We start from the raw sequence: 16822 nt of genomic DNA on the forward strand, positions 1-16822 counted from the left end.
CTGTGGCCGGAGCCCTATTTTGTCCTTCAGAAATCTAAATTCTACTCTTGAAAACCAATCTTTTCCCCTCCACCTTAACACTTAGGACAATAGGAATATAGAAAGATAGGAGCAATAGTCGGCCATTTAGCCCCTTGCGCCTGTTCAGACATTCAATGAGATCATGGCTGATCTGTGACCTAACTCCTTTGACCCGCCTTAGCCCCATATCCCTTTGGTTAACAAAAATCTATCAATCTCAGATTTAAAATTAATAATTGATCTAGCATCAACTTGCGGAAGAGAGTTCCAAACTTCTACCAACCTTTGTTTCCTAACTTCACTCCCGAAAGTCCTGGCTGTAATTTTTAAGCTATGTCCCCTAGTCCTGGACTCCTCAACCAGCGGAGATAATTTATCTCTATCCAACCTTTCAGTCCCCGTTAATATCTTGAAAACTTCGATCAAATCACCCCATATCTTCTAAATTCCAGGGAATATAACCTTAGTTCGTATAATCTCTCCTCATAATTTAACGATTGGAGTCCATATGTCATTTTAGTAAATCTACACTGCACTCTCTCCAAGGTCAATATATCCTTCCTTAGGTGTGGTGCCCAGAACTGAAAACAATACTCCAGGTTTGGTCTAACCATTGTATAGCTGTAGCATTACTTCTATCCCCTTGTATTCTAGTCCTCTAGATAAAAAGACCAGCATTCCAGTCGGCATTTTGATTATTTCCTTTACCTGTCCATGACATTTTAATGATCTATGTACATGGGCCCGTAAGTCTCTTTCGACCTCCACTGTTTCAAACATTTCACCACCTAGAAAATACTCTGATCTCTCCTTTTTAGGTCCAAAGTGAAGGACCTCACACTTGCTTACATTGAAATCCATTTGCCACAGGTTCGCATATTGACTTAATCTATCAATATCTCTCTGTAATTAAATGGTTCCGTCTGCACTGCTTACTTGTATGCCCTTTACTCCACCCTTAAACCCACTCTTTGACCAAAGTTTTCGCCAGTACTATTGATATCTTCTTATTCCTATGTGCCTGTTTGTCCACAAGCCTCTGTGAAGCCCCTTGGGATGGTTTTTCATGTTGCAGGTGGTCTGTGTAACATAGAAATATAGAAAATAGGAGCACGAGTAGGCCATTCGGCCCTTCGAGCCTGCTCCGCCATTCAATATGATCATGGCTGATCCTCTATCATAACAACATATTCCTGCGCTCTCCCCTATCCTTTGATGCCTTTTGTGTCCAGAAGTCTATCTATCTCCTTCTTAATATATTCAGTGACTTGGCCTACAAAGCCTTCTGAGGTAGAAAATTCCACAGGTTCACCACCCTCTGAGTGAATAAATTTCTCATCGTCTAAGTCCTAAATGTCCTACCCCGTACCCTGAGACTGTGACCCCGCGTTCTGGATCCCTCAGCCAGGGGAAACACCCTCCTGGCATCCAGTCTGTCTAGCCCTGTCAGAATGTTATATGTTTCAATGAGATTCCCTCTCATTCTTCTATAACTCGAGTGAATACAGGCCGAGTCGACCTAATCTCTCCAAGTACGACAGTCCTGCCATCCCAGGAATCAGTCTGGTGAACCTTCGCTGCACTCCCTCTATGCTAAGTGTATCCTTTCTTAGGTAACGTGACCAAATCTGCACACAGTACTCAAGCTGTGGTCTCACTGCAGTAATTGTAAACAATTTTACAACACCAAGTTATAGTCCAACGATTTTATTTATAATCCCACAAGCTTTCGGGGGTTTTCCCCTTCCTCAGGCGGTGTGGAAGTCTGAGGAAGGGGAAAGCCCCCGAAAGCTTGTGGGATTAAAAATAAAATCGTTGGACTATAACTTGGTGTTGTAAAATTGTTTACAATTGTTAACCCCAGTCCATCACCGGCATCTCCACATCATGGCTACCATCGACACCACAAACTGCCGGCTCACAGTGGAAAGGATATCCACTTCCACACCGCCTGAGGAAGGGGAAAGCCCCCGAAAGCTTGTGGGATTAAAAAATAAAATCGTTGGACTATAACTTGGTGTTGTAAAATTGTTTACAATTGTTAACCCCAGTCCATCACCGGCATTTCCACATCATCACTGCAGTAAGACATCCTTGCTCCTGTATTCAAATCCTCTTGCAATGAAGGCCAACATATCATTTGCCTTCCTAACTGCTTGCTACACCTCCATGTTTGCTTTCAGTGACTGGTGTACAAGGACACCCAGGTCGCTTTGTATATTAACATTTCCCTATATATCACCATTTAAATAATACTCTGCCTTTCTGTTTTTCCTTCCGAAGTTGATAACTGCATCTGCCATATATTTGCCCACTCACTCAACTTGTCTAAATCGCCTTGAAGCCTCTTTGCAGCCTCCTCACAACTCACGATCCCACCTAGTTTTGTATCATCAGCAAAGTTGGAAACATTACATTTGGTTCCCTCATCCAAATCATTGATATAAATTGGAATCGCTGGGGCCCAAGCACTGATCCACGCGGTGCCCCACTAGTCACTGCCTGTCACCACGAAAAGGACCCATTTATTCCTACTCTCTGTTTCCTGTCTGTTCACCAATTTTCAATCCATGCCAGTATATTACCGCCAATCCCCTGTTCTTTAATTTTGCACATCAACTTCTTATATGGGACTTTATCAAAGGCCTTCTGAAAATCCAAATAAACCAAATCCACTGGTTGTCCCTTATCTATTCTATCAGTTACATCCTCAAAAAACTCCAGTTGTTTTATCAAACACGATTTCCCTTTCATAAATCCGTGTTGAATTTTTCTAATCACGTTGATATTTCCTAAGTGTCCTGTTATCATATCCTTTATAATAGACTCTAGCATTTTCCCTACGACTGATGTTAGGCTAACCGGCCCATATTCTCTCTCCCTCATTTCCTAAATAGTGGGGTTACATTTGCCACCCTCCAATGTGCAGGAACTGTTACATAATGTATAGAATTTTGGAAGACAGCAACTAATACATCCACTATTTCCACGGCTCCGTCTTTTAACACTCTGGGATGCAGATTATCAGTTCCTGGGCATTTATCGGCTCTCAGTCCCGTTAATTTCTCCAGCACTATGTTTTACTAATACTAATTTCTTTTAATTCCTCCTTCCCACTAGTCCCATGGTTTCCCTGCATTTATGGGAAGTTATTTGTGTCTTCTTCTGTGAAGAAAGAACCAAAGTATTTGTTTAATTGCTCTGCCATTTCCTTGTTCCCCATTACAAATTCTCCCGTTTCTAACTATAAGGGACCTACATTTGTCTTCACTAATCTTTTTCTTTTTACTTACTTGTAGAAGCTTTTACAGTCCACTTATAAATTCCTTGCAAATTTACTATCATACTCTATTTTTCCCCTCTTAATCAGACTCTTGTTCCTTAGCTGCTGAATTCTAAATTGCTCCCAATCCTCAGGATTACTACTTTTTCTGGCAACTTTATATGACTAAAAATAAGATAGATGAGTTAAGTAGTGCCCTCCGGGGTGTCCTAAGTCAGTAACAGGACGACCAATGTAGAGTAGGAGGAGGGGGAGACCATAACCACTGTCAAAAAAAATACAGGAGCTGGAGGAAAGATTAAAGCAGAAGAAAAGCATGATGTATGCCATAACAGACAACTTAAATTTCTCACGGGATAGAGAAATCAGTAATCCTTCATGGGAAGAGATAGACTTTAGAGAGCTAGTACAGACTGCCCGTCAGTAATCCTTCCCGGAGAGATAGACTTTAGAGAGCTAGTACAGGCTGCCCGTCAGTAATCCTTCCCGGAGAGATAGACTTTAGAGAGCTAGTACAGGCTGCCCGTCAGTAATCCTTCCCGGGGAAATAGACTTTGGAGAGCGAGTACAGGCTGCCCGTCAGTAATCCTTCCCGGAGAGATAGACTTTGGAGAGCTAGTACAGGCTGCCCGTCAGTAATCCTTCCCGGAGAGATAGACTTTAGAGAGCTCGTACAGGCTGCCCGTCAGTAATCCTTCCCGGGGAGATAGACTTTAGAGAGCTAGTACAGGCTGCCCGTCAGTAATCCTTCCCGGGGAGATAGACTTTAGAGAGCTAGTACAGGCTGCCCGTCAGTCATCCTTCCCGGAGAGATAGACTTTAGAGAGCTGGTGAAGGCTGCCGGTCAGTCATCCTTCCCGGAGAGATAGATTTTGGAGAGCGAGTACAGGCTGCCCGTCAGTAATCCTTCCCGGAGAGATAGACTTTAGAGAGCTAGTGGAGGTTGTCCATCAGTAAACCTTTCCCGGGAGGGATAGACTTTAGAGAACGAGTACAGGCCGTTCAGCAGTAAACCTTTCCGAGGAGGGATAGACTTTAGAGAGCTAGTACAGGCTGTTCAACAGTAAACCTTTCCGGGGAGGGATAGACTTCAGAGAACGAGTACAGGCTGCCCGTCAGTAAGAGTACGACCGAGACAGGGAGCAGGAGGACCAGGGTCTGGAATCAGGACCTCATGAAAAATACCAAACTCCCCAAGCGGTGATGAGACCAATACGAGTAGCAAAAACAGATGGGGCAGGAGCTGAGCTGGGATTCTCTAATATCCCATAGAATGCCCCTCAATTACAGGCCTTGGCCACTAAAATCTCGTCAATTAAACACAAGATAGATCTGAGCATGAGTCTGGCGAGTGTAGATCAGACTGACGAGTTACATCCCATAAATGGATTGAAAAAAATATTAGGATTGCCTTCAGTCTGAAACAGAGAGTTACAGATTGATTAATGGCGATTGGAACCGGACCCGTCTCCCACATTGAGAGCATTTGTAGGCGGAAGCTATCTTCTAAGTTTTTCCTATACTAACCATCGCAATAGAGTTTCCGTAGTGTAGTGGTTATCACGTTTGCCTAGCACGCGAACGGTCCCCAGTGCAAAACTGGGCGGAAACATTTTCTAAAAGTTATCCACCAAAAGTCAATAAATTTATAAAAAAGCAAGAATTCACTCTGTGCTTAAATGTGAATAAAATACAACACCTCACAGAACCGGTATATTTTCCTTTCTCTGTCCAGTTCTACACACACTCAAACACTACACAGATACCGACAGTGTCTCCCACTCACTCCCGTTTCCTGTCCCGACGGTGCAGAAAGCCCCTCTCAAAGCTATACATTGCGACTGATTTCTGTTGATTTGTGAGAGATCATTAAAGGATCCTGCAGCGATGCCTCGGTTAATAATTACAATTCTAAACAACATTGCAGCCGCGGCAACAAACACATCGGTTTTTCGATGTTCGATGTTCCCCAGCTCCCGGATTGAGTGAGGCCACGACAGGCCGCCTATCCGGCTCCACTCTCTCCAATCACACGTTCCTGGTGGAAAGCAGCGAATGCCGCTTCAGACAGTGCATTGCTGCCCAACCCTGGGAAACAAGAATCTACCGAAGCTTTGACCACACATCGCAGGCATCGTCTGTCCCGCGGTTCTTGCTCCGCTGCAAAGACAGAACTTGCCAACTCTTTCAAAATTTACAGCCTGAACAGAGACTTCAACCCTGGAACCTCAGATCTCTCCCCGCTTTAAAATTCTGATGCTGTGCCGACTGAGCTACACAGGATCGCTTTAGAGAAACTTCCATTGTATAGATTCTGGGTAGGACTTTGAATTATCCCTCGTCGACCTCGAAAGATGGTGAGGATCCCTGTTATAAAATTCTCAGTAACGTGTTGAGGAGAATCCTTGTTTCTGTTGAACATGATGAAAGAAACATGGACAGTGAACTCGTGAGTTTACAATTCTTCTTGTTTGTGCCAAATGTTTTGTCATTCGTTAGCACCAATTAAAATAACACTTTACCCAATGTCTCAAAATCTAAACTTGTCCCACACGGGAGTTGGAAAAGGCCTCTCGACCTTTCAGCGTATTAACATCTGTAAGCTGAATAATTTCTCCCGTTGCACAGTGACAACAGGCAGAATATTTCCCTTCCAAATTTTCCACACACGAAACTTCCAACCGATAAATATCCGCTTAACGAAATGAAGAATTGTGTGTTTGGTTCATTAGATTTAAAGATATCGGACCGGCCCCTTTGCCTTAACGACTGCCGCAATAGCCCCCTCTCCCCCTATAAACAAGTAAACTCGCACCTGCTATTGAAAGACGGTAGGCCAGAGGAACCTTAGTGTCCACATGGAAACACGAAGAAGTAAATGCGTTATGGAACATACCAGTTGTACCTTCAACTCCGGTCAAAATGTTCGTAGTAAAAGGTTTGACTATTTTAAATTAGGCTTGACCTGACAACATGGGCATTTCTGGAGCCGATAAAAATACCGCACGCTGACCAATTGTGCAACAAGATCGGCGCCTGATTGATAAAATCAGTGCTCCCGTCAAACATTGTCGATCTCTCAATTATCGCTTGGTGATTGTTCTCAAACAGATGCCTCCAATCAAGATGCGCTTCGTTGAACATCCGCAGTGACCTTTAAAAGCCGTGGAATCTGGGTTGTTACTGGTTAATTTATATCAGTGAGTGACCGATTTTAAACTAGCTGAGGGTCTAAACCTGAGGTAAGAGCCTGGGATATAGAAGAGATTCTACAATGTATCAAGTTATATTACACTGATTCCACCAACACTGTACATCACATCCCTTAAACATTGTTACCTGTTACTATATAAAACCGGTGAAGGTGGAAATTGAAAATATCTGAAAAAACTTTCATCATATCAAACTTAATTCTGATCATTATTATTATCCAATCATTGTACAGTCTGTTCCTTTTAAAAAACTTAATATTAAACCAGTCGCCTTCCCCGAGCGGCTCTGCCGATGTGATTTGCACCCGCTTCTCACTGACTTGGTATTTGACGCACTCCGGTCAACAACAAACGGATAAGGCCGGATCCAGAAGAGAAAAATGAAGACCGACCTCGGCGGTTCCCCCAGAGTGCGGGAGGCGGACAAACAGCAGCAGACAGAGCGATCTCTCTGTTGGCCAGGGGCTGCAGAAAACTACTGAGTTTAATTCGAATTGCTAACAAAGACACAAACTTTTGAACTGAAGTGACCTGGAGTTCAGTCACTGGTCTGAACTGGCCAGAACCGGTTTGAATTCTTTCCGCTTCTTAGAGGGACAAAGGAGATGTGATGAGACACCAGTCCTTATTTAGAAAAGGAGTAGTGAGCTGATGCGACCTAGCCCCTTGGAACAGAGCCAATCAGGGGATGACACCGACAACTCGAGGAACTTAAAGCCAACCGGAGAAGACAGCATCATTCCAAAAGACAGGCTTGAATTTAAAACTGAAGAATTGCAGGCTTGGTGCCAGTGTGTTTGTGAGGGAGACTCCGGAGACGAACCATCGCGGAAGTAGGAACCCGACGTCAGGGACGTAGAGACTACGTCAGGGACGGAGAGACGACGTTGGGAGAGAGAGAATGAATCGCCTGGCCAGCGTTATCTCTCCTTTCCCGGTAATATAATATCCTTTCTATTCTGTGACCACTCAGGGAGTGTTAGTCAGAGAAACCTAGTGGGTGTGCGTTTAAATCTTAATACTCAGGGGGTGTTAGTCAGGGAAACCGAGTGGGTGTGCGTTTAAATCCTAGTTTGACGATAAAACTGTATAACCTGCTGTAAACTGCATGCCTATATCTAACCAGGCGTATAAGCGGTATGTACATGATCTAATAACGTTAATAAAGCGAATTGAGATTTAAGAGAGAATTGACCATTTCCTCTGTGTACTAAGCCAATAACTGTAACCAGTGACTTCCGGTCAACATCTTTGGCGTCCCTGGGTGGGCTCGAGGATAAATCTCTCCGTTGCGTCAGCGGGAGCCTCGAGGCGAACCGAATTTGGCAAAGTATACAGAGAACAGGAGTTTGGGTTAATTCATAGTTAATAACACAAGATGACGAATAAATGGAAGTCACCAAGCCCTGGGGACTTGGACTGTTTTGATTGGAAGGGACTCCTTCAAAAAGACGTAATAGGGAAGTGGCCGCAATACGGGGAGTATGCGGGTCACATTGGAGACAAGGCAACGCCTGTTGGGGGGGTCCTTTGGAAAATTGCGCAAACAAAGATGTCAGATAGGAAATTTAAAAAGATACAGAAGTCCGTAGCGATCGGATGTTTACTTGAGGAATGGATAGAATGCCGACAGCAGGCTAGGAGAGAGAGAGAAGAGACTCAGGAAATCCGAGGCGGATTAGAAGTAGAGAATAAAACACTCCGTGAGGAGATCGCCCGCCTTAGTGAGAAAGTAACTGATCTACAGGGACAGAGAAGTGCAGATTTGATGCACATGAACCAATATCAGTTACAGTGCGAAAAATTAACTAATGAAAAGAGTAAGAGAGAGGGAGAAGCCCAAGCAGCTAAAGCTGAGGTGGAGAGATGGAAACAACAATGTAGTGATTTAAAAACTGCTATGAATGTGATTCACAGATCAGCTCAGGAGAAGAGGAGTAGTACTCGCGATCACACAACGTGTCAGAAACTGATAGGGAGGCTGCAAGATCAGCTAGCCGCACAGAGGGGCATATTATGTGCTTTTGCACCCGAAAGAGGTGCAGAAAGTGGTCTGGGGGATGTAGATTGGGATGATTGAGCAGACAAGGTGGATAGATACAGCAGCGGTGATAGGGAACCTCCACTAGGGTACCCACCGCCAGCATATGCTCCAGAGCAGAAAGAACCGTCTGCCCCAATGGCCCCCCTTGTAACCACCAGAGCACAGATGGGGGAAGATGGCCAGGATATGACATATTCCACCCCACTTGGGGTACAGGAACTGAGGGTTATTGCGAAAGATATTGGAACGTGTGCGCCCGGGGATGATCCCAGGGAGTTGTTCCCAGCGGTCAGGCAACAGAGAGCGATACACGGCTTAGACGATGCTGAGGAAAGGAAATTAATCCTAATGTGCCTATACCCACATATACACTCCGCCCTACCGGAGGAACAAAAACTTGGTAGAGGCACGAATGTGGCCTTAAAGGACCAGGTATTATCTGTCATGGGTGATAACAGAGGGGATCCAGTGGAGGCGCTGATGAGATGCTATCAAAGGAAAGGTGAACACCACGCTGTATTTTCGGCCCGCATTTGGGCGGTGTTTCAAGGTGTCTATGGTACAGAATTAGATAGGGATAATTTACAGCGGGAGGTTAGGAACCGATGGCTGAGAACACTAGTGTCGCATGGCACTGAGGATTCGAGGAAGGCACGAGATCAGTTTGACCCCGCTGATGACACACATACGGAACCCTGGATAATTAGGAAGATGGTTAGAGTATGGGAAAGGGAAATACCAAAACAATCCAAGGCATCCGGGGACAGAGCAATGCCTGTTAAAGATCAGGTGATAATTTGGAGAAATGAAGGGAGGGGACCGACTCAGGGGGAACCCCCTCTAGCTTATCAGATAGTGGGAAGAGGTAGAGGTAGAGGCAGAGGAAACTTCTCAGGAACGGGGAGAACTCCAGGCGAGGTGTCCAAATGCTATAACTGTGGCCAAGAGGGACACTTCGCAAGGGACTGCCTGAATACGAGACGAGAGAATGCAGGTCAGGGAAGAAATCAGAGCCGACCCGTGGAAGAGCCGAATAGACCAAGTCCTCAGTGTGATACGATAGAAATATCACCGAGTTCCGGGTTGTACCCCGAACTGCAACGACGGTCTCAGGCCTCTCCGTTATGGGTGTGTGACGCGCGGTTGGATGACATGGGGAGACCCCAAGTGAATGGTAGGGTCAGAAGCCGCCCTCTTACATTCCTTTGGGACACAGGGGGATCCCGAACCACCGTTAACACCACTCAGATCAATGACACAGATTGGAAAATTCAAAATAAAATTATTCTCAGTGGATTCACAGGGCATTCACAAGTGGGATATGTGAGTGTACCGTTGGAAGTCGGTGTGGGAGACATAATGATAGAGCATTCAGTGGTCCTTATTAAATTACCTAGAGAACAAGAACATATATTACGGAGTGACTATATGGCCAAAGCGGGATTCTGCTTCGACCCTGTTAATTGTATGATTTGGCAAATGCCTTTGGGCATGGGCAGTATAAATCACACAGTCGTCCCGGTGGGGGAATATCAGGATAGGATATGCACGATCGGGGAAATGTGGATAGAACCAGGAGAAATGAGTAACGATCGTGAAGTACAACAGATTATTGTACAAAACTCAATCGTATTTGCCCGACATAAACATGATTGTGGGAAAATGACCGGGAGTGTGTGTATACAAGGTCCAGACCCCAAACCACAGAAACAGTATGGTTTCCCAAAACAAGCAGAAGAAGAGATAGAGAAGGTGATACAGAGTCTGCTGCAGCAAGGGATATTAAGAACAATAGCTTCCACTAATAACGCACCTATTTTGCAAGTAAGGAAACCCGACGGTAGGTGGCGACTAACGATAGACTACAGAGAATTAAATAAAGTCACCCCGCTAACAGCATCGACAGTAGCAACGAGCCCAGAGATAGTAGTTCGACAAAATGAGGATGCGCAGTGGTTTACGGTTTTGGACGTAAGTAACGGTTTTTGGTCTATTCCACTGGAGAAAGAATGTCAATTTAAATTCGCATTTACGTTCCAAGGACAGCAATATACATGGACCGCCCTGCCGCAGGGGTTTCACAATTCCCCGTCCATATTTCACCAACGGCTGAGGGAAGGGTTAAAAGGATTCTCAAGGCCTGAATGTCTAGTGCAGTATGTAGACGACTTACTCCTACAAACTGAAACCAAGAAGGAACATTATCAACTGCTAAGTGAATTACTGCAGTTGTTACATGACTTGGGATTAAAGATTAACCCTAAAAAAGCGCAGACCATGAAACAAAAAGTTACTTACTTGGGAATGATTCTGACGCCGGGACAAAGGGACATTGACAAACGAAGGGTAGAGACAGTCGGCAGACTCCCTGTTCCGGGGGATGTAAAAGGGTTAAGGTCCTACTTAGGGTTGGTGGGATATTGCAGGGACCATATTGATGGATTCGCCACAAAGGCGGCCCCACTGATGGAATTATTAAAAAAGAATGTGGCCTGGGAGTGGAAAACAGAACACAGCCAGGCCATGACTGATTTAAAGCAAGCACTAGCTGCCGCGCCTGCTTTAAAAACCCCAAATCCAACGGAACCATTTGCATTGGAGGTGGCTATCACAGACACCACCCTCTCGGCAGTTCTGTTACAGGAGACACACGGGAAATTACGACCAGTAGCGTACGCCTCACGTATGCTCTCACCGGTAGAGCAGGGGTATACGGTATGCTGAAGACACTTGCTAGCTGTCTTTTGGGCAGTGCCGCATTTTACTTATATAGTGGGACTAAATCTACTTACAATATTAACAGAACACACCCCAGTACAGTTACTGTTAGATGGAAGGATTAAGGATGGTTCAGTTAGCCAAAATAGAATTGCTAGATGGACATTGTTGCTGCAAGGGAGAAATATCACCGTAAAGGGGGTAAAAAACACCACTATGTTAGCAGACAACTTAGTTTATCAGGGAGAAAAACATGAGTGCCAATTGATGATAGCAAATGACCCCAAGGGCCCATTTGTATCAAAACAAAAAGGAGGGGGTAAGACGGGGCCTGAAAGCAGAAAGACAAAGGAAACAGGAAAGGAAGAACCCTCTTTTAAAATTTTTGTGGATGGCTCTTCATCAGTACAGGATGGGGAAAGGAGAACTGGCTGTGGGATATACATATACCAGCCCACCTCATTCTTGAGTCCAAAGTTTGCCGGTCCCTATGAGATAGTAGACAAAGCTCGCCCATCTGTATACAGGATATTAACGGCACCAGATAAGAGTGGCTGGTACCACATTAATCAGCTAAAGTTGGTCGGAGAAAAACAAGATAACCATCACTGGCATGTGCTGCTCGATGCTAACGATGTTCTGAATTCTGAAGGTCAGGGAGATCAAGAACAGGACCAGCTACTGGTCCAAGAGGAGGTGATTGAACACAAATTTGATACTGTCCGTTCGCATGCAGAGGCGAATCCAGGAAAAAAACGAAAGGAACATAAAACAAAAAGGGGGAGTAAGTGGGTTCGAAGAAACGGACGGTTAGAATCTGAAACAAATTGGGAACAGGATTTGGACGGTCTGGCTCAGTATATGGAGAGACTGGACTTATGATAGTACCTAAAAGAAACTGTACATAAGGGCAGAAATTACGCTTGTTTATTCCAGGTCCAGCCTAGAATGAAGGGGATGATGCATTTTGTTGCTATCGGATTGATCGTCATCAGAACTGTGGTTGAACCTGCCTCGGAGCCGTCACGACGAATGAACGTGCCTGAAGCAGTGTCGACGACGGAGGGATATCCCGAGACCAGGGACAACTTTGCTCTGCAGAATAAGACAGTCCGAACCAACAAAGGGAAAAGGGAGGATTTAAATTTGTATTATACGGGAGTGAATGGGTTAGCGTGTGTAGGAAAGACTTTGGGTATACCGGAGGGAGCGGGAGTACGGTTTTCATGTAACACAGTTCTCGAGGTGACATTATCGGTAATCCCAGAGGGAAATATTATTAATCAATTTGTGGGTCCATTTATGGAGCGACCATCGGCGAGCGACGGTCGAGGTAAAATTATGGTCCACTGGGACCATACTTATGTAAATATTGACTGGAGTAGTGACTCATAAAGGGACATATTACGTTGGGGCGGTGTTTCATATTCCCAAGCACGGAAGCAATTTGACCTATCCGTTAAAAAGAGTTCATAACGTGGGCAAGTATCATGAGGGTACTTGGATCTCTTTGAGCAATCCACCATCTCATGCTATTGTAATGGACGGTGCTGAGAAAGGGGTAGATTTATCAAAGTGTCACCAAGGAGGGAATCACTGGGCCTGTCCAGAAGAGATAACGAGACAGAGACTTACTAATTGTGGGTTCAGTACTTATGAAAATTGTTCATTGTCCATTTTGCCAGTTAACAACCAGTCCTTTTTACAATACGCCCTTGTGGGACAAACTTATTACATAGCCACAGCGGCTATGAGCTATAACAAAGGATGGAAACAGTGCCCTCTGGAAGGACACAATGTGGCCATTAACAATGTGACCTCAGACTTGGTTGTCGGTGGACATGTTCTGCCTAAGCCAATAATGAGGATGGTAATAAACGAAAACCTCATAGTCCAACGTACCGATATAGACCAAGATCTGTGGAAATATGTTCCTACCGAACTACCACCCATTCCGCACCTGACTGCAGATTGGATGCAAATAGCGGAGGAAGCCAATGAGATAATTCATCAATGGACTAAACACACTAAAATAATTAAAACGCATGCTGATAAAGCAGATGAACTGTTACGGGACCCTGGGTTCTGGAATAAGTTTTGGAATTGGGGATCTAATGTTTGAACATCCATGGGTCAGGATTTTATCACATGCTGCTGTAATTGTGATTTTATGTGCATTAATACTTGTCATATTCAATGTATATCAGCTTAGAAGGTGGAAAATGAAATGTTGCAACAATTGAGTGTTAGTGCTATAATGAAACAGGAGAAGCGATTATCAACATAAGGACAGTGTGTGAAGTATATTTTATACGCTTCCTTTTTGTATTGTTTATATAACCATTTATATTGTTTTTTCTATAATCATATGAAATCGCGGATGTAACATGCCCACTGGGGGACAATGACGGCCTCAGGAGTAGTACACAGAAAGGGAGAATAATGATGCTAAGATAGGCATCTTTGGATCAAAAGGGGGGAGATGTTGGCCAGAGGCTGCAGAAGACTGCTGAGCTGGATTCAAAGTGCTAACAAAGACACTGACCTTTTGAACTGAGGTGACCTGGAGTTCAGTCACTGGTCTGAACTGGCCAGAACCGGTTTGAATTCGTTCCGCTTCTGACAGAGACAAAGGGACGGTGATGCTACCTGACCCCTTGGAACAGAGCCAATCAGGGGATGACATCGGTCACTCCAGCAACTTTGAGCCAACCGGAGAAGACAGCATCATTCGAAAAGACAGACTTGGGGAATAAAAACTGAAGAGTTGCTGGCTTGGGCTCAGTGTGTGTCTTTGTTTGTTTGTGAGCAAGAGAGAGAGTGTGTGTGTGTGTGTGTGTGTGTGTGTGTTTGTTGGTGTGTCTTTGTTTGTGAAGGAGACTCTGGGAGACTCTGGAGGCTAACCCTCGTGGAAGTGAATACCTTACGTCAGGGACGTAAATACTGCGTCAAGGACGTGGAGACGACGTCGGGAGTAAGAGGGAGAATTGCCTGGCCAGCAGCGTCTCTCCTTTCCGGGCAATATAATATCCTTTCTATTCTGGGACCACTCTGGGAATGTTGTCAGGAAAACCTAGTGCGTGTGCGTTTAAAGCCTAATACTCGGGGAGTATTAATAGAGAAACCTAGTGGGTTTGCGTTTAAAGCCTAATACTCGGGGAGTATTACTCAGGAAACTTAGTGGGTGTGCGTTTAAATCCTAGTTTGAGTATAAACCTGTATAACCTGCTGTAAACTACATGCCTATATCTAAATAGACGTATAAGCGGTATGTACATGATCTAATAACGTCAATAAAGCGAATTGAGAATTAAGAGAGAATTGACTCTTCCTCTGTGTCCTAAGCCAAAACCGTTAACCGGTGACTTCCGGTCAACAGGATCCTCTACACTTAAGCAAGAGGTGACAGTCCTTCTCTGGTACAAGTAGTTCCCTTTTATGAAGAAATGGAGAGTGTTGATGAGGATGGTGCGGCTGATGTTGTGTATATGGACTCGTAAAAGGCATTTGATAAAGTGCCACATAATAGACTTGTTAACAAAATTAAAGCCACGGTATTAAAGGGAAACTGGCAGCGTGGTTACAAAATTGGCTGAGGAACAGAAAGCAGAGCGTAGTGAACGGTTGTTTTTCAGACTGGAGGGAATTATACAGTGGTGTTCCCCAAGGGCCAGAATTAGGACCACTGCTCTTTTTGATATATATTAATGACCTGGACTTGGGTATACAGATTATAATTTCAAAGTTTGCAGATGACACGAAACTCGGAAATATAGTTATAAATGAGGAGGATGGTAACAGGAGGACCTAGGCAGACTGGTGAAATGAACAGTAACATGGCAGATGAAATTTAATGCAGTGAAGTGTGAAGTGATAGATTTTGGTAGAAACATAAGAGCATACGAAGTCGGAGCAGGAGTAGCTCATACGGCGCCGCGAGCCTGCTCCGCCATTCAATAACCTCATAGCTGATCTACCTCGACTCCAATTTCCCGCCCGATCCTCATATCCCCTGCGTCTCAAAATCTATCGATCTCAATCTTGAATATACTCAATGACGGAGCATCCACAGCCCTCTGGAATAGATAATTTCAAAGTTTCACAACCCTCTGAGTGACGAAATGTTTCCTCATCTCGGTCCTAAGTACCTGACATCTTATGCTGAGACTAGGACCTCTAGTTCTAGACTCTCCAACCAGGCGAAACAGCGTCTCAGCATACACCCTGTCAAGCCCTTTTAGATTTTTATGCGTTTCAGTGAGATCACCTCCAATTCTTCTAAACTCCAGAGAATATTGGACCACTCTTCTCAATCTCTCCTCACAGGACAACCAGGAATCAATCTGGTGAACCTTCGTTGCACCCCCTCGAAGGCAAGTACATGCTTCCTTAGGGAAAGATACCAAAACTGTACACAGTACTCCAGGTTTCGTCTCACCAGAGTCCTATATAATTGCAGCAAGACCCCCTTATTATTATACTCCAAACCCCTTGCAATAAAATACAATTTGCTTTCCTAATTGCGTGCTGTGCCTGCATGTTAATTTTCTGTGATTCGTGGACAAGAACACCCAAATCCCCCTGACGACCAACATTTCTTAATCTCTCGCCTTTTAACAAATCTTCTGTTTTTGTATTCTTCCTACCAAAATGGATAATTTCACATTTCCCCACATTATAATCCATCTACCACCTTGCCCACTCACTTAACCTGTCTATGTGCTTCTGCAACCCCATTGCATCTTCCTCATAGCTTACTTTCTCACCGAGATTTGTATCGTCAGCAAACTTGGATACATTACGCTCGGTCCCCTCATCTAAGTCATTAATATAGACTGTAAACAGCTGAGGACCAAGCACTGTTCCTTGCGGCACCCCACTGGTTACAGCCTGCCAACCCGAAAATGACCCGTTTGTTTACACGCTCTGTTTTCTCTCCGTTATCCAATCCTCAATCCATGCTAATATAGTACCCTGAATCCCATGTACCTTAATCTTGTGTAACAGCCTCTTGTGTAGCACCTGATCAAATGCATTTTGAAAATCGAATTCCACTGGTTCCCCTTACCAACCCGAGTAGTTACACCGTCAAAAAACTAATAGATATGTCAAACACGATTCCCCTTTCATAAAACCGCGTTGACTCTGCGTAATCATATTATGATTTTCTAAGTGCCCTGTTACTCCGCCTTTAATAATGGATTCTAGTATTTTTCCTACCACCGATGTCAGGCTAACTGGCCTATCGTTCTCTATTTTCTCTCTCCCCTCTTTCTTGAAAGCAAGGCTACATTTGCTATATGTCAATCCACGGGGACAGTTCTCGAATCTCCTGCTACAAACTCTCTAACCCTCCCCCAACCCTTGCTATCAATTTTTACCAGTCCTCTTCCCGAAATCCTCATTAACTTTGCCTGCTCCGCGACTCCCTCTCATTCTCTGCCAGGTCCCTCCACCCCACCACCACGCCGACTTATTCTCTTCCAACTCCCCGAATCCACCTAATTCTCCACTAGCTACCATGGTCTCCCTTATTTTTTGCCA

General features: G+C 44.6%; 1 non-coding gene across 1 annotated transcript; it reads left to right on the forward strand.

Annotated features, from left to right (window-relative positions):
- Positions 1-4843: 4843 nt before the first annotated feature.
- trnaa-agc (transfer RNA alanine (anticodon AGC)) lies at positions 4844-4916 on the forward strand. Its single transcript has one exon. It is a non-coding gene; the product is annotated as a tRNA-Ala (tRNA).
- Positions 4917-16822: the final 11906 nt, after the last annotated feature.

Source organism: Heptranchias perlo, chromosome 20, assembly GCF_035084215.1.
Source record: "Heptranchias perlo isolate sHepPer1 chromosome 20, sHepPer1.hap1, whole genome shotgun sequence".
In the NCBI taxonomy this organism is placed as follows: Eukaryota; Metazoa; Chordata; class Chondrichthyes; order Hexanchiformes; family Hexanchidae; genus Heptranchias; species Heptranchias perlo.